The 18,795-nt window shown below is 44.2% G+C and overlaps 1 long non-coding RNA gene across 1 annotated transcript; it reads right to left on the bottom strand.

The window, feature by feature from the left end:
- Positions 1 to 1,518: 1,518 nt before the first annotated feature.
- LOC311518759 lies at positions 1,519 to 7,228 on the bottom strand. The gene is made up of 4 exons (XR_014711106.1): positions 7,118 to 7,228; positions 4,203 to 4,290; positions 2,721 to 2,844; positions 1,519 to 1,741 (listed from the first exon to the last, which is right to left on the bottom strand). It is a non-coding gene; the product is annotated as an uncharacterized lncRNA (long non-coding RNA).
- Positions 7,229 to 18,795: the final 11,567 nt, after the last annotated feature.

Consider the following 18,795-nt stretch of genomic DNA (forward strand, 5'->3'; position numbering starts at 1 on the left):
CAGCCAGCGTTTCACCCTAGCTGAGATTTGGGGGGCGTGTCATAAATATAAAGAGAAGGGTAACCCCCTTTAAAATCCCTCCTGGCCAAAGGAAAAATTGTCTCACCTGTAAAGGGTTAAGAAGCTAAAGGTAACCTCGCTGGCACCTGACCAAAATGACCAATGAGGAGACAAGATACTTTCAAAAGCTGGGAGGAGGGAGAAAAACAAAGGGTCTGTGTCTGTCTGGGTGATGCTTTTGCCAGGGACAGAACAGGAATGGAGTCTTAGAACTTAGTAACTAATCTAGCTAGAGATGCGTTAGATTATGATTTCTTTAAATGGCTGAGAAAATAGCTGTGCTGAATAGAATGAATATTCCTGTCTGTGTGTCTTTTTTGTAACTTAAGGTTTTGCCTAGAGGGATTCTCTATGTTTTGAATCTAATTACCCTGTAAGGTATTTACCATCCTAATTTTACAGAGCTGATTCTTTTTTACTTCTATTAAGTCTTCTTGTAAGGAAACTGAATGCTTTTTCATTGTTCTAAGATCCAAGGGTTTGGGTCTGTGGTCACCTATGCAAATTGGTGAGGATTTTTACCAAACCTTCCCCAGGAAGTGGGGTGCAAGTGTTGGGAGGATTTTGGGGGGAAAGACGTTTCCAAACTATGTTTTCTCAGGAACCCAGATAAAGTTTGGTGGTGGCAGTGGAAGTCCAGGGGCAAAGGGTAAAATAGTTTGTACCTTGGGGAAGTTTTAACCTAAGCTGGTAAAAGTAAGCTTAGGAGGTTTTCATGCAGGTCCCCATATCTGTACCCTAGAGTTCAGAGTGGGGAAGGAACCTTGACAAAAGGATTAAAAATAACCGGCCTGAAATGTTGGATGCATGGTCCAATGGATGAGGTTAATTTCAGGGAACCTTTGGGATGGGATCAGTTATGGCTGTTGGGAGATCATGTGACTAAAGGAAATGGCAGAAAACTTTTCCTTTTGTAAAATTGTTCTTGTCTTTTATGAACAATCAGAAGCTTGATTCTCATCTCACTTACTCCAGTTTACACCAGTATAACTCCGATGACTTCAGTAGAGTTACTCCTGGTTTACAGAAGTCAGTGTAACACAGCCAGGGCTTAGACGCGGCTTGGCCTGATTTTTTCTTTTTCTCACTGAAGTTTCAGAGCAGAGGGAAGGTCGAGGTGAATGGAGCACCGTGGTGAGGGTTGTACACCGTACAATCAACCTGTGACTGAACCCAGCTACTCTGACTCCACCAACTGGTAGGTTACATAATAAGTGTATGAAATAAAGATCTATCCACTCAAAAGAGCTAACTGAAAAACATGCAGAGGATGTGTGGACCATGGTATGTCAATAACCTTGTGTGGTATTAACATGTGAAAGGGACTTTTAATTTAATTTATTTCAATTTCATTTTAATTTTAATTTTTAAAAAATGAATGAGATGGATTTCTAAAGGAGAAGAATGCTAGAAACAGCCCCTTGCCTCCTACCAACACAAACACACACTTCAACATGATGATCTCACACCAGCTTGCTTTTATTAAAGGGAGAGTTACAAATCTTATATGGGGGATACAAGGCCCTCTTCTGGAATTTCTCCAGCTCACAGGGTTCATTACAGCCCAAATGATCAGCATTTCAGGGTTCCATTGAAGCAGGATCCAATGATTTTTGAAGCGGGTGGCTGTCTCCCAGAATCCCAGAGATCCTGCCTAGACAATTAGTCACTCCATATACGCCTGCATGAAGAATGGAGACTCAGATTTTTTAATGTTCCCCATAGAACAAGAATAATATGAGGCTGGATTTCAAATCAAATGTCACGGGACAAATTGCCCAGTCACTGAACGGTGCGTGAAGTGGTTTTGGGTTAACTCCAGCACAGGGAATCCATCACCCCTACTGCAACATTCTCTTATAGTGTTTTAACAGACATAGTATCTAAACTGCTGAACTGGCTGCCTACAAAAAAGCGATAGTTTAGAAAAGCACAACTCACACCCTTGTACAGTTGTTCTATCAAACACACCTTGTCTACAGCTGAAACTAAAATGACAGATAGATGTTTAGATGATAGATCACTAACTCTGAAGGAATGCAGGGAAATTCTAATTCTACTTAAAACCTGACTCTGTTCTGGTGTAAGTTCCATGCTAGCAGCCCTGCCTGGTGATAGCACAGATCTCTGGGCATGCTCAGTGAATTGGCCAAGAGAGCAGGGCACTCTAGCCTAGGTCTCTGGCTCCCACTGTGTAGGCCCAAGGAGCTCCCAGCTTCACATCTCTTGCCCCCAATCTGGCTCTCTGGTGTTTTAGTGGCTGGGAAAGTCTCTCCCCCTCCCATCTCTTTCTCTAGGACCTGTTCCTGCTTAAGTTCTATTAATGTGACCAACTGAGCAGCCTGTATAATTTATGGCACCTACAGTCAGAAAGAATCAGATCAGGAATAGGATGGGCTGCAGATTTGCAATGTGGCCGAGTTAACTTTAGAGAGGGACCTTCATGCTTAAACCAGTTCAAATTCATTCAGAACAACGTCATCATTGATGTCACCCAGATTTTTAAAATGATCTGCCCTGGTTTGCAAAAGGGGGAAAATAGAGCGCTAAGAGCTGAGCTACTTTAAGGACAGAAGGATTCATCAGCTCCTAAATGAGAAGAGAGTACTCAACAGTTCTGCTCACACTGCAGGGTCTCCCTTATGGAACACGGAGCTTACCTTTGACAGCAATGGCCAATAATGCATTTTTCAAGGTATAAAGCATTGGTGGGACATTTCCAAAAGTGACAGTCACCCCCACGGAGTCTACACGCTCTGTGGGTCAGCAGAGCATGGGAGAAACCTGACAAAGAAAAAGCCTTAATCATCATTCTGTAATGCAGGGTAAATTACAGTTATGATTCCAAGATGACAGGCATTTCTCATTCACTGAGACCTGACCAAGTCTGCCCAATTACCTTCCCGTTCAAAAGTTTATCATGGCTTCAGTACAATTTCAGTGGTTGTACTTCTACTCATGTTCAATGGCAGCATCTAAGAAGAGAATGGGGTGATTTAATTAAACATTGGCATTGACTTTCCAGCTGCAGATTTTAGAACCACAGCTCTCAGCATGGACATCCTTCATTGCCCAATGCCCTTAAGGGATGGAAAGCAAGGGGCTGCCTGCATTGCTTACTTCCCTTTGAGGCTGATGTATGGTTTTGATTCCGTCAGGCTCTGACAATGATGTGCCAGGCAGAATCATCAATGCAGTTTGGCTAAGTAGGGTTGAACTGTCTCAGTGCTGGGTTGGATGACTACAAAGATTTGAAAGAGATTGACCTGAGAGAGTCCCTTCCAGGTTTGAAAGCTTGCCCGTCTCTGAGATTCTTCTCAGAATTTCTTCGCAAGACACACTCAGGAATTGTTCCTTCATGACCAGTCACCAGTGTTTGGTTATACCCGATTGACGTGCTATTTTGAGAAGGCAGCCCAAATGTGCACAGCCAAATCTTTTAGAATATTTAGTTTAGAACATTTGTTGTGTTTTCACAAAACTATCTACAGCCAATGGATAGAAACTGAACCCCTACATGATGCATTGTCATGGCTGCAAAGACTGTCCCAAGCCCAGATGATATTATTTCTCAAAACAAAGTCAAGCATGTTGTTGTGGAAGGTTTTGAGACCCAGTGGGGCTAAGACACTGAGATGAACAGCTGCCATTTAGGAGATGTGGGTTCTGTGCCCAGCAGCATAACCTCTGAGTAGGACATGAGACCTGATTCATAAGAAGTCAGGTGGTAAAAATCACAGAATTATTAACACAAGTCAGCAGCAGAAGTTATATTTCAATTCATGGTCTCCTAGTTCCCTGTGCATCTTCTCCCAAACCCAAGGGGATATTGAAAGGACTTGGACAGGCTTCATTTGTCAGTATCACATCCAGATTCTGTGATTGCCCGTTATGGTGTGAAGATAGAATGTGGGTGGCTCAAGCAGGAAGCCTCAACAAGATCTGAGGAAAATACTGATGGGATGTGGATTTTTTTTTCTGACTGGTCATAATTCAGTCAAATCTGAATGTTTTTCTTGGTGGCAGGCTCCCCCTCCAAAGAAAAGGTAAGAACTTTTTTTCTACTTGAAAGTGTTAGACAACGTTACTACAGGCTCCCCAATACCCCTTTTTATTATTGCTTGTTTTCATTTACATCTTACCTGGGACATCCATGAGCATCAAGAAGACAATAGCAGAGAGCAGGTAAAGGAACTTCATGGCTGAAGGTCGGCTGGGAACTGAGCGTCACTGGAGAGGAGAGACACCAAGATAGAGAGAAGACACTGGGGAATGTGACCTGCTGAGCTGTACAAATATTGCTTTAATCAAAATAATATTTTAATGTGTGTTCTGATCATCCACACAGCACCATAGATGTCCTAGGAGGATTTCAGAGAAATACAATTCTATGAAACAAGATATCTTTTAAAAACAGATGTTCTGTAAATAATTTTAATTCAACAATTACTTGCATTGCATTTCTCATTGAAATCGCTTTTTCCTTAGCCAAAGTACAGAGTGCAGAATTATTGCACATTTAAATGCTTTATTGCCCAAAATAGAATTGAAAACAATTAAGAAATTACAGAGAGCAAAATAAAGGTGGTTGGATGCTCATGTTTATGAAATTTCTAAGAATTAATTCACCATGTGGTGTTACAACTAACCAAAAAAATAATAAATCACATCAATTCATTTCAAGTGTTATCTCAATCTTATTACCGAGGAAAACCTTATTCTAGTTCTTTACTACACAGGGGAGGTGACTTTGCTACCAACATTGAAGTAGGAATGTTTAAATGCAGATTCTTATTCATTTTGGATCAGTCTGTATGACGACAGAGGAATTATGGGAGTACCTGTGCCATTGCAACCAGAGAACTCCAAGGTTAGAATTGAGAAAATCAGACAGATTATTTAAGCACTAAGACTGACAATTCAAGTAGGTCTCACACATTAAGCCCTAGGCATATAATGCACATAATGGTTTAAATCAGCTACCTTCAACTTGACTCAAAGTTGGTCCAGATGCTCCTCCTTCATGATGGGGAAAGGCAGGCGGGCAAATTTCAGTGGGTGGCATTGTGACACTGTATAATTACTGAATTCCTAGAAGGCTCAACACTATACCCTGGAAAGCGTGACATGCCCCTCCCCCAGTCGGAGACCCTCTCATTTTGCAACGATTCCAATTTCTCTGGAATTTTACCAGTAACCTTCGGTCTTAGGCCACTTTTACCAAACATTCAAAGCTGACTAAATATTCAAATAGTGGAAACAAGGTTTCCCTTACCAGCCAATTCAAAGCTTCTTCCTCTTTCTTTCAAAGTGCAGAGTGGAGAATTATTGCACATTTACATACTTTATATGCTTTAACACAGCACTTAAAAGCAATAAGAAATTATAGAAAGAAGAAGAAAGGTGGTTAGATGATCATCTTTATGCTATTTTCCAGTCCTCACAGAGATGGTGGAGGGAACCGGCCCCACCCCTCACGATCTGTAACTGCGCTTACAGAGCCCAGGGCTGACAGTGCTTGGAAGCACTGAAGCAGCACAAAAGAGATTTCTGTCTCATGTGGATACAGCCCCTCTTCCTGCATCTCTCCTTCTTTCCTTCCCCTTTTCAGTCCTCCACCCTCCTGTCAGCCTCCCTTCATTCCCTGCCCTCCTGCCCTGCTCTCTTTTGCTGAACTCCTCTTCTATCTCCACTGTTCTTTCTCTCCCGCAGCCCTTCTCCTTTCAGTCTTCACCTTAACCTTCTTATCTGTTTCTTTCTTGCCAGTTATCTCTCTCTCTCTCTCTCTCTCCCTCCCCCTCCACCTTTTCTCTTCTCCGCTACCTTCTCCATCATCCCCCTCTGTTCCCTTGCTCTTTGTCCTTATCCTTAACTCCAGAAATATTCCCAAATTGTAGGTCCCAGAGGCTTAAGGTTAGTTCATCAATGGGTGATTAACTAACACAGGGCTGCAGGAGGGACACACTGTGAATTTGGATAACTAGGATTTCCTGATAAAAGGAACTTGGATAATTGGAATTATTCTGTAGATGGTTTTAACTCAGGTAGCTTTTAAATAGAATCATAGAATCCTAGAATATCAGGGTTGGAAGAGAAATTAGGAGGTCATCTAGTCCAACCCGCTGCTCAGAGCAGGACCAACACCAACTAAATCATTCCACCCAGGGCTGTCAAGCCAGGCCTTAAAAACCTCTAACGATGGAGATTCCACCACCTCCCTAGGTAACCCATTCCAGCGCTTCACCACCCTCCTAGTAAAATAGTTTTTCCTAATATCCAACCTAGACCTCCCCCACTGCAACTTGAGACCATTGCTTATTATTCTGTCATCTGCCACCACTGAGAACAGCGGAGCTCCAGCCTCTTTGGAACCCCCCTTCAGGTAGTTGAAGGCTGCTATCAAATGCCCCCTCACTCTTCTCTTCTGCAGTCTAAACAAGCCCTGTTCCCTCAGCCTCTCCTCATAAGTCATGTGCCCCAGCTTCCTAATCATTTTTCTTGTCCTCCACTGGACTCTCTCCAATTTCTCCACATCCTTCTTGTAGTGGGGGGCCCAAAACTGGATGCAATACCCTAGGGGTGGCCTCACCAGTGCAGAATAGAGGGAAATAATCACTTCCCTCGATCTGCTGGCAATGCTCCTACGAACACAGCCCAATATGCTATTGGCCTTCTTGGCAAAAAGGGCACACAGCTGACTCATATCCAGCTTCTCCTTCACTGTAATCCCCAGGTCCTTTTCTGCAGAACTGCTGTTTAGCCAGTTGGTCCCCAGTCAGTAGCGTTGAAACTTTTCCATTGTGAGTAAACATAACAAGTGTAGCTTTTTACTTCTCCATTCCAAGTGGCATGAAAGCGTGTTCTCCAGTTCAGCCTCTCAGAACACTATGTGGTTTCTCAAAATACCTAAAAAGTTCACTCAGGTAGTTCATTCACCCAAGGGGTTATGACAACTATATTCATCTTCTCTTTCTGGATCTCACAGCCATTTTCCTAGCCAGGACTTTAAAGGAGGAATTAAAAGAATGATTATGAGAGAAGTTGCTATAATACTTACCAGATAGGGGGTGCTCTCGGTTGCCAGGTGATGACAGTCCTGCTCACTGTCTCTCTCATCCAGATATTTCAGCTTCCGGGAGTGACATGTTGATCAAACCAGCTTGTTTTATACAGTTACTGAAGGCTTGTTTTCTTCTTGGCAAAGCTGCTGTCAGCCAATCAGAAAGTGACCCCTGCTTCTGGGGAGGATTTGAACTGTCCAGCCACAGTTTGGACGTTGGGATTCTTGCAGCTCTGTCTGTGGAAAATTCCATGGTCTTTGTGCAAAACATCTTGTGCCATCCTGGATTGTGTAAGATACGTTTGGCCGCTGTGGTTAGTGCAAAATGTCTTGGGCCGTATAACAAACTCCTGCTGGTTCAGCTCTGATCAACAACTTACTTCTGCAGGCCACTTCCCAGGGGCCTGCCTGCAGTGTGGTGCTTGGCCAACTTGACACGATTTCATGTCAAACCCTCAGTCTCAACAATAATAGTAAAAAGTACAGACACAAATTGTGCCTACTGGTGCTAAGCAGCTCGCAGGGTTGGTCTCATTCACATGAATCAGGTAGGGGAGCAGAAGACGTGATTGGGCTTCACGCTCTGCCTTGGAAAATGTAAGAAAAATTGAAAAGCTTCTTTGACTGATATCAAAAGTACAGGGCTGCTTGCACCTCTGTGCTCTCACTGGTCTCTGAATGTCCCCCTTAGGCATGAGGCACTGGGCACTGTCCTGTCCTAGAATGGAATTACACAAGTCTCCCACTCGCAGCATGTGTCTACCCTGCAATCGGAGGTCTGATTCCAGCACACGTACACACACCTGAAATAGCTTTGGTCTAGCTACCTGAGGTACCAATAGCAGCGATGCCACAGAAGCTGAAGCTCGCAACTCAAATATGTATCCAGGGCCTTGGATAGACTTCTGCAGCCCATGCTGCTGTCCAAGCTGCCATGGCTTCACTGCTATTGCTATAGTTTATCCAGCTAGCTAGATAAAGCTAGCTTGGGTACATCTAAATGGGCTGCAGTCACACCTTGGACTGTCGTGCAGACCTACCCTGTGACCAGGGTTTACGTACAACACCCCGTCTACACCAACCACTTATTACCATACAGGTCTGGCTCACTAGTGCCACTTGCCTTTGGGAGCTTGTGACAAGAGCTATATACTGGCAAACAAACTTCTGAGGACAAGTGGATTTATTTAACAAGTGTAAGAAAGAATTAATGTAATGTTAGATCAGCTTCTCTCCTGAGTGCCTTGTTCAGGATTGTAATATGTCTTTGGAAGGGGTTTGGAGCAGGGGTGATCTGTCCATCTAATTCCTCAGTCATTACACCCTACTGCAGTTGTCTAGTCGGTGGAGGGAGGCAGCAGTTACCTCTTTCTCCACAGAGACAGAATGGAGACACTGGATGCTTCCATGCCAAGTGGGGAAACAAGAAAGAGGCACACCAGCCTGACTGGCCAGCTCAGTCCTCTTCTTTCCACACAGGTGCTGGTTTCCCTCCAGCTGCTGACTTGAACTCAAGCATCTGCCTTTAATTGCAACCTGGCTGTAGCACTGATGAACACACCTGGGCTTGGGAGGAGCTGGAAACTGTGGGTGTAGCAATTTGGGATGGACAAACAGCTCCAAATAAATAACAATCAACTTCTGCACAAACAATAAGAAACACCTCCTCTTCACCTTTCTCTGCCAACAAACCTCATCTTGGCCTCCTTTGAGAACCGACTGGATGGTGGAGTGAACCTTTACTGAAGTTTGAGGAAGATTCACCTGCCCTTGTAATGCTCTCATCCCTTGTTGATATTTAATCCAGGTAACTGCCAGTTAATTGGAAAGGAGAAAATTACATTGAGCCTGTGCCCCATTTTGCCACTTTATAAGGCATCCGTGAACGTGAAGGACTTTCTTTTTGAGAGGTTTTTTTTTCTCCTTGTCAAGGTTCCTCCCCCACTCTGAACGCTAGGGTACAGATGTGGGGACCTGCATGAAAAACCTCCTAAGCTTCTCTTTACCAGCTTAGGTCAAAACTTCCCCAAGGTACAAAATATTCCACCCTTTGTCCTTGGATTGGCCGCTACCACCACCAAACAAATACTGGTTACTGGGGAAGAGCTGTTTGGACACGTCTTTCCCCCCAAAATACTTCCCAAAACCTTGCACCCCACTTTCTGGACAAGGTTTGGTAAAAAGCCTCCCCAATTTGCCTAGGTGACTACAGACCCAGACCCTTGGATCTTAAGAACAATGAACAATCCTCCCAACACTTGCACCCCCCCCTTTTCCTGGGAAATGTTGGATAAAAAGCCTCACCAATTTGCATAGGTGACCACAGACCCAAACCCTTGGATCTGAGAACAACGAAAAAGCATTCAGTTTTCTTACAAGAAGACTTTTAATAGAAATATAAGTAAATAGAAATAAAGAAATTCCCCCTGTAAAATCAGGATGGTAGATACCTTACAGGGTAATTAGATTCAAAACATAGAGAACCCCTCTAGGCAAAACCTTAAGTTACAAAAAAGACACACAGGAATATTCATTCTATTCAGCACAGCTATTTTCTCAGCCATTTAAAGAAATCATAATCTAACACATACCTAGCTAGATTAGTTACTAAGTTCTAAGACTCCATTCCTGTTCTGTCCCCGGCCAAAGCATCATAAAGACAGACACAGACCCTTTGTTTTTCTCCCTCCTCCCAGCTTTTGAAAGTATCTTGTCTCCTCATTGGTCATTTTGGTCAGGTGCCAGTGAGGTTACCTTTAGCTTCTTAACCCTTAACAGGTGAGAGGATTTTTTTCTCTGGCCAGGATGGATTTTAAAGGGGTTTACCCTTGACACTCCTTATGATTTAACTTAGACATATCAGGAAAGTCAAGTCTGGTCTTCACTCTTTTGCTGGAGGTCTCTTTGGAGAGCACAGAGAAATGTCTGTCAGGTCCCTCTGCCCTGGAATGAAAGGGTCAATCTGTGGCATCTTCCACCACAATTTTCTCCTAACTACTTAAAAACCATTAGAAGGAAATAGTTGTCAACAACAACAACAATACACACACAGTTTTAATCATTTCCTTGGCACCTGTGCTGTCCTAACCTTACCAGTTTTCTTCTTTGTGCATGAGTCTGTCTGTCTGGTCCCACAGCATAGACCTGGCCATTTACCTAAAGATATCAGAGAGGCTAGATGCCCAGTAGAGCATATCACAACAGAAAGTATTTGGAAGAAAGTGAAGCCATTGATTGGAATGAGCTCTCTCCTATCCTGTATAGATGAACTGTAGGAACAGACCTCCTGAACAGACCTTCTTTCCATGGACGCACCTGATTTGCCGCAGTGATACATTTTGGCTGGTTTTGATTAAAATTCACTTACACTTAGATGCAGGGGTCATGAAATCACAATGGTCCCTTCTGCCCTGGGAATCTATCAATCTGTGAAATGTTGTTCTTTTTATTGTTACTGAAGGGCAGGAGAATTGGATTCAATATGCCCTAATGGAGGGGTCACCAAAAGTGTGAACTCACTCCCTGTGTGGGGTAATGAGCCAACACCAACTGAAGAATAAAATTAGGGGGAGAAATGTTTATGTTTGGTGAGGAGTCTGTCTAAGGGTTTTAGAGGCTATTTGACCTTTCTCTTCCAGTGTTTAAAGAAGGAGCCAACTACACTCAGTTACAAGCCTTTGTCACTTCTTACTAATCAGCAGCAGTGAAAATGTTGATAAAGGCATCTAGGGTCTTTTGCTATTGTACAGTATTAGGCTGTCTCCTGAATTCTGTTGAATATGGAAGATGCTTTCTAGCAGATGTTGGCTGTTCTAGGTAAGCTCAGCATTCCACAAGGGAGACACAGCCACATGAAGAGAAATATTTGCTCCTCTCCTTCTTACATCCAATCTGTTGTTTAATGCTCTTGGGGGCTCAGCACACATGCCCCAGCCCAGGAACAGGCAGGAAAAGAGGCTTTTAGCTACTTCAGTGCATCTCAAATCCTGAGACAGCTGGCAGCTGCAATAGCCCCAGCATATATCAGAACCACCCGAGTGGCTGCTCTTCCTTAACAGCAGGTTTACCATTGCTGCCTGCAGTAGGCCTGTGCTAGCTGGCTCAGGCTGAGGGACTGTTTAATTGCAGTGTAGATGTTCAGGGTTTTCTGGAGCCCAGGCTCTAGGTCCCTTCAAGGTGGGAGGGTCCCACAGTTCTGGCTGCAGCCCAAGCCTGGAAATCTACACCACAATTAAACAGCTCCTTAGCCTGACCCCCGGGAGCCCGAGTCTGTTGACACAGGCCAGCAACTGGTGTCTAATTGCAGTGTAGACATACCTTAGACATAACAGCGCACAGCAATGTCTCAAGTACCATCCCAAACCAGTGCCTGGCACAGAGACAATAGAGACCAGTTATGACAGCTGTATCCCCTTCATGCTTTGGGAAACTTCTTCCCGAGCCCCTTGTGGTGTGGTATCTCCCATAGGATAATCCACCAGGGAAAACAAAAGTAAAAGCTCTCGGGTAGACTGTAAGATCTTTGTCTCCCCTATAGCTGTGTGTATGAGATATCAAAACAACAATTAGAAATTTTAAAATAATGTAGAAAGCAAATGGAAATGGGGAAGTAGATAGTAATCAATATCAATTAGAAATACTGAAGAGCATTAATATGGTCAAGGAAGCTAAGGCCAAGGATGACAATGACAAGGAATTTGTTTTAGTGTTTCAGCAACAAAAGAGATTCTAACAATACTACAGGTCCATTTCTCCCTGGAGATGGAAAAATAATTTAGAATGATGCAGAAAAAGGCAGAAGTGTTCAACAAATATTTCTTTTCTAGAAAGAAGAGGGATGGTGCCTGCATATCACATGAGGATGAGGTATAGAGTCATAGAATCATAGAATATCAGGGTTGGAAGGGACCTCAGGAGGTCATCTAGTCCAACCCCCTGCTCAAAGCAGGACCAATCCCCAACTAAATCATCCCAGCCAGGGATTTCTCAACCCTGATCTTAAAAACTTCAAAGGAAGGAGATTCCACCACCTCCCTAGGTAACGCATTCCAGTGCTTCACCACCCTCCTAATGAAAAAGTTTTTCCTAATATCCAACCTAAACCTCCCCCACTGCAACTTGAGACCATTACTCCTTGTTCTGTCATCTGCTACCACTGAGAACAGTCTAGATCCATCCTCTATGGAACCCTCTTTCAAGTAGTTGAAAGCAGCTATGAAATCCCCCCTCATTCTTCTTTTCCACAGACTAAACAATCCCAGTTCCCTCAGCCTCTCCCCATAAGTCACATGACTTATGTTCCAGTCCCCTAATCATTTTTGTTGCCCTCCGCTGGATGCTTTCCAATTTTTTCACACCCTTCTTGTAGTGTGGGCCCCAAAACTGGACACAGTACTCCAGATGAGGCCTCCCCAATGTCAAATAGAGGGGAATGATCACGTCCCTCACTCTGCTGGCAATGCCCCTACTTATACAGTCCAAAATGCCATTGGCCTTCTTGGCAACAAGGGCACACTGTTGACTCATATCCAGCTTCTCGTCCACTGTAACCCCTAGGTCCTTTTCTGCAGAACTGCTGCCTAGCCATTCGGTCCCTAGTCTGTAGCAGTGCATGGGATTCTTCCATCCTAAGTGCAGGACTCTGCGCTTGTCCTTGTTGAACCTCATCAGATTTCTTTTGGCCCAATCCTCTAATTTGTCTAGGGCCCTCTGTATCCTATCCCTACCCTCCAGCGTATCTACCTCTCCTCCCAGTTTAGTGTCATCTGAAAACTTGCTGAGGGTGCAGTCCAAGCCATCCTCCAGATCATTAATGAAGGTATTGAACAAAACCAGCCCCAGGACCAACCCTTGGGGCACTCCACTTGATTCCGGCTGCCAACTAGACATGGAGCCATTGATCACTACCCGTTGAGCCCGACAATCCAGCCAGCTTTCTATCCACCTTATAGTCCATTCATCCAGCCCATACTTCTTTAACTTGCTGGCAAGAATACTGTGGGAGACCATGTCAAAAGCTTTGCTAAAGTCAAGGAATAACACATCCACTGCTTTCCCCTCATCTACAGAGCCAGTTCTCTTGTCATAGAAGGCAATTACATTAGTCAGGCATGACTTGGCCTTGGTGAATCCATGCTGACTGTTCCTGATCACTTTCCTCTCCTCTAAGTGCTTCAGAATTGATTCCTTGAGGACCTGCTCCATGATGAGGGAGTACATTATTAACTAAGGAAGATGTTAAAAATCATCTACTATGGATATATATTTAACTGGTGATAAAATTGGTGGATGAGACAAAGTTTGGTGTAGTGATAAAAAAGTTTGAGGACAGGGTAGTCACTCTGAGTGATTTGGTTTGCTTGGTCAGTTGAGCCCAATTTAAACAAATCCAATTTTATATAATCAAATGCCAGGTCATATGTCTAGCAAGAAGGAAAGCAATCCAGACCTATAGAATGGGGGACTGTATCTTGGAAAGCAGTGATTGGTGTTGGTCCTGCTTTGAGCAGGGGGTTCAACTAGATGACCTCCTGAGGTCTCTTCCAACTCTAACCTTCTATGATTCTAAAAAGGAATAAAGAAGCAACGTTACCTGAGCTCCCGGTGCGATGCTGTGGCAGAAAGGATTAATGTGATCCTTGGATGTCTAAACAGATGAGTAGGGACTTGGAGTAGGGAGGTGAAATTCTTGTGTATCGTGCACTGGTGAGACTGATACCAGAATACTGTGTCCAGTTCTGTTGTCCAGCAATCTAGAGAGGGAGCAGATAAGAGCCACAACAATGAGTAAAGAAATGGAAAACAGGAGCTCTATCTAGTTAGCTCAGACAGGAGAAGGTTAAGAGGTGATGTGATCACAGTTCTTAAGTACTGTGACAAAGTTCCTCCTCTATCTTGGTGGGTCTTGGGCTTATTGGTGGATTTGCTCACTTTGGATATTCACGGCAGCCCTCAGTTTGGCCATTTTCGTGAACCCAGAGTCCAGGTCAACTCCTCCTGTGTCTGACCAGGAGTTGTGAGGTTTGGGGGGAACCCGGGACCGCCCTCTACTCCAGGTTCCAGCCCAGGGTCCTGTGGAATGCAGCTGTCTAGAGTGCCTCCTGGAACAGCTGTGCGACAGCTACAACTCCCTGGGCTACTTCCCCCTGGCCTCCTCCCAACACCTTCTTTATCCTCACCATAGGAGCTTCCTCCTGGTGTCTGATAATGCTTGTACTCCTTAGTCCTCCAACAGTACGCGTTCTCACTCTCAGATCCAAGTGCCTCTTGCTCCCAGCTCCTCACACACACACTACAAACTGAAGTGAGGTCTTCTTTAAACTCGGGTGCCCTGGTTAGCCAGCCTTAATTGAGTCTAGCAGTTTCTTGATTGGCTGCAGGTGTTCTAATCAGCCTGTCTGTCTTAATTGTTTCCAGAAAGTTCCTGATTGTTCTGGAACCTTCCCTGTTGCCTTACCCAGGGAAAAGGGACCTATTCAACCTGGGGCTAATATATCTGCCTTCTATCACTCTCCTGTAGCCATCTGGCCTGACCCTGTCACAGTACCTACACTGGGGGGGGAGGGGAATGTCATAATGTGCTCTTCAGTCTATCAGACAAAGTTATGACAAGATCCAGTATCTTGAAATTGACGGTAGAGAAACTCAGACTGGAAACATGGTGCAAAGTTTTACCAGTCAGGGTAATTAACCATTGGAACAATGTACCAAATGCGGTGGTGGCCTCTTAATCACTGGGTCTGCTCTCTATTAAAGTGTATCCTGTAAATCAGAAGTGAATTCACTGAAGCCATCATACTTACACTGGGATTAAACTAGTGAATGATTTTCCCTAAAATACTAGAATAATTTTACATCATGGAAATATTTTGGCTATTTCGATCAGTCACCTGATCTCCCAAAAGCCTGTCCAATGTGGGCCTGTTCCAAGTGTCTTCTAGTGTGCCCATGGGATCACTGAGTGAGTTGAACAGGATTTGGCCCTTTTGAGGTAAGAGTTCACAAGATGCTGCAGAAAGAGCTTTGCTGAAATCCCAACATGTCACATTGGTGATGAGCCGCTCATTTTATTATTTCATCACACAAAGCCATCAGGCATCTGGCAAGGCTTGTTCTCTCCAAACCCTCATCCAGCTCCTGCCCAGAGTTCCATTATCCCCTCCACAGGGATTCTTGTCTTTTACACTATGATCTACCAGGGTAAAAGTGACTTCTGGGATAGTAATTCCCAGGATCTCTCTGCTTCCATTTGTTACAGTGTTAGCCAGGAAGGATGTTTTATGGTCAGTCACTAGAAGGGACTGAGAAAGCCTGGGCTTATTTCCTATCTGCCACAAATGCATTGTGTGACCTTGGGCAAGTCACTCTGAGCCAGGTTTGTAAAGGGCCAAAGGAGAAACCTTGGCTCTTTGTCACTCTGGGATGAAACTTCTCAGGTGTGAAATAGGGTTAATAATATTTCATCTGTCTTGTCTATTTTGATTGTAAGCCATTTGGACCAGACACCATTTTTTCTTAGGTACATGTACAGTGCCTAGCACAATGGGGCTCTGATCCAGATTGAGGCCTCTAATCATGGTGATACTACTAATAATTGAAAGTACGGTTTGAGCAAAAAGTACCCTGGTGCTGCATAATAACAATCAGTCATTCACCACAACAACCTGCATCATGGAACACCCTCGGGACAGGCCCACAGAACAAGCTCACACAAGAAAACTCATCAGATAATGTGTTTGGCACAGGGTGGAATTAGTAACTCTTGCTGCAAAGCCCTCGAACCAGCATGAGACCCCTAAGAGGTATGGTACAGAAGAAATCAATTCTGTAATTTCCACTTGACACACCCACAGCCTCAAAGCACCCTCCAGCGTCTTCACTGCACTTCACTGAGTCTTGCTCCTGCCTCCTCAGCTACCAGCCTCTGCCTGTACCCTAAGAACAGCCTCAACCACCCCCATCTTCCCAAACCATGTTAACCCCACCCTCAATTCCTCCTAATACCTAAGGCTATGTCTTCACAGAAGTTGGAGGTGTAATTTCAGCTAGTGAACCCAAGTACGAACGTAGGGTTTCAGACAGAATCATACTTGAGGCGAGGAGCCAGTTCTGCCATTTGCTCTGCCATGGCTCCACTTCTGTTTTTAGTGCACAAGATCAGTCAGAACTTGTGCGAGCTGTGACACCCTTTACCAGAAAGCAGCACCCTGGCACCCCATCTTCACCACTGTCATATAATTAGGGTATTTTTGGTACAAACTATACCTTGTGAGGTATCACTTTAAAAGCCTTGATCTGCTGAATGCTAATATCCTTTTGGATTGTATGTACTATCATTGTATGTGAAGTTATGAAGTATTGTTATATGTGTCACTGAAATACGTTGTGAGGTTGGGAATGCCCACAGCCAACCTTTCAATTACAACAAAAGAGTAGCCATCATCAGTCAGATGAGCATGAATGGATCATCAACACCCAATCCACTATTCCAGAGACCTCTTGGAGAAGGCACGTACGTCATGGGGGTAGACTAACTCTGTCACTAAGAGGATCTTTTTAGCCTCTGGAAGAAAGTAGAAAAGAGGGAAAGTGACATCATCACTTGGCCTCTCTCTCCTCCACCCTCATCTTAACACCTGGCAGAAAATCTGAAAGACAAAGATTTTGAACTGGGGAAGTTGGTCTCAGGCTGGAAGGTGGTCCAGCCTGTGTATTGAGGAACTGTAGCCTGCTTGTATCCTCTGTTAGGGTGAGACACTGCTTGATTCAAATCTAGCTTAGTCTGTTTAAGTTAGGATTTAGACTGGAAATTTATTTTTGTTCTTAGGTAACCAGCTTTGATTTTGATGTGTGCTACTTATAATCACTTTACAATCTATCTTTCTGTAGTTAATAAATCTGTGTTATATTTCACTTAAAACAGTGTGTTTTGGTTGAAGTGCTTGGGAAATCTCAGCTCAGATTACAAAGGTTGGTGTGTGTCTTCTCCACACTGAGGGAGTGGCAAACTATTTCATGAATTTGCACTGCCCAGGTAAGCCTACAATTCAGGGTGTAGGGCTGGATCTGGGTGGAACTGGCTAGAGCCTCTCTATTGGTCGTTCATGAGTAGCTGGGAGACCATTTGTCAGTTGGGTGTGTCCCTGCCTGTGGATGGCTGTTGATGTGCAGTGCCTGCCAGAGGCTTGGAGCTTGACATTAGCATTCTAGTGTGACAGCCAGGTCCAGTTGGTGCATTTGGAGGGGCTCAGCGATCCCACAGTTCAGGGTGCACCCCAGAGACCCTGTCACAGTGGGTACGTGTACCTGAGCTGGAATTGACACTTCAACCTCCAGTGTAGACACACCCTTGTAAGATGGGAGAGCTGATAAGCTCTGTGCAGCTGGTGAAGGGAGAGGGCTCATAATCCATGATCTATCTACATTTCTAAAGTCTATAACTGGCAAACCTGGCTCTCAGCCACTAGATGACAGAGACAATAGAAAGATGCTCCTGCTAATTGAGCATCACCCTTAAAGTAGGAACCTGCTGTCTCACAGTGCAGCCTGGTGGAGTTTTGTGACATATAAAGGAGATAATCATGGAGAGACAACAGCCTCTGAGTAAGGCTGTGATCGATTTTCAAATGTTGATCTTCCACATCGAAAGGTTTAAAAATAACCGGCCTTAAATTTTTGATGCATTGTCCAATGGCTGAGGTTAATTTCAGGGAAACTTTGGGATGGGATCAGTTATGGCTTTTGGGAGATCATGTGACTAAAGGAAATGTCAGAAAAGTTTTTCTTTTGTAAAATTGTTCTTGTCATTATGAACAATCACAAGCTTGATTCTCATCTCACTTACTCCAGTTTACACCAGTATACCTACGATGATTTCAGTACAGTTACTTCTGGTTTACAGAAATCAGTGTAAAATCGTAATTCTACCTGAAGCCTGACTCTGTTCTGGTGGCAGTTCCATGCTAGCAGCCCTGCCTGGTGATAGCACAGATCTCTGGGCATGCTCAGTGAATTGGCCAAGAAAGCAGGGGACTCTAGCCTAGGTCCCTGGCTCCTACTCTGCAGGCCCAAGGAGCTCCCAGCTTAACATCTCTTGCCCCCAATCTGGCTCTCTGGTGTTTCAATTGGTGGGAAAGTCTCTCCCCCTCCCATCTCTTTCTCTAGGACCTGTTCCTGCTGCAACATTAATGTGACCAGCTGAGCAGTCTGTGCAATTTATGGCACCTACAGTCAGAAAGAAGCAGATCAGGAATAGGATGGGCTGCAGATTTGCAATGTGGCCGAGTTAACTTTAGAGAGGGACCTTCATGCTTAAACCAATTCAAATGCATTCAGAACAACGTCATCGTTGATGTCACCCAGATTTTTAAAATGACCTGCCCTGGTTTGCAAACAGGGGAAAATAGAGCTCTAAGAGCTGAGCATCTATAAGGATTCATCCACTCTTAAATGGAAGGAACATAATAAATATTTCTGTTCATGCCGGAGTGTTGCCCTTTTGCAATGTTGAACTTACCTTCAACAGCAAATGCCACTTGGATAGTACCTGCCAAGGTATTTAGAATTGAAGGGACATTGCCTCCGCCTACAGTAATCCACAATGTGACATTTGCTCGTTTGGATAATCCAAGCCTGGGAGAATCCTGACAAGGCTGAAGGGTCTTAATCATCATTCT

Source organism: Lepidochelys olivacea, assembly GCF_965140295.1.
Source record: "Lepidochelys olivacea isolate rLepOli2 genome assembly, chromosome: 3".
Lineage (NCBI taxonomy): Eukaryota > Metazoa > Chordata > Testudines > Cheloniidae > Lepidochelys > Lepidochelys olivacea.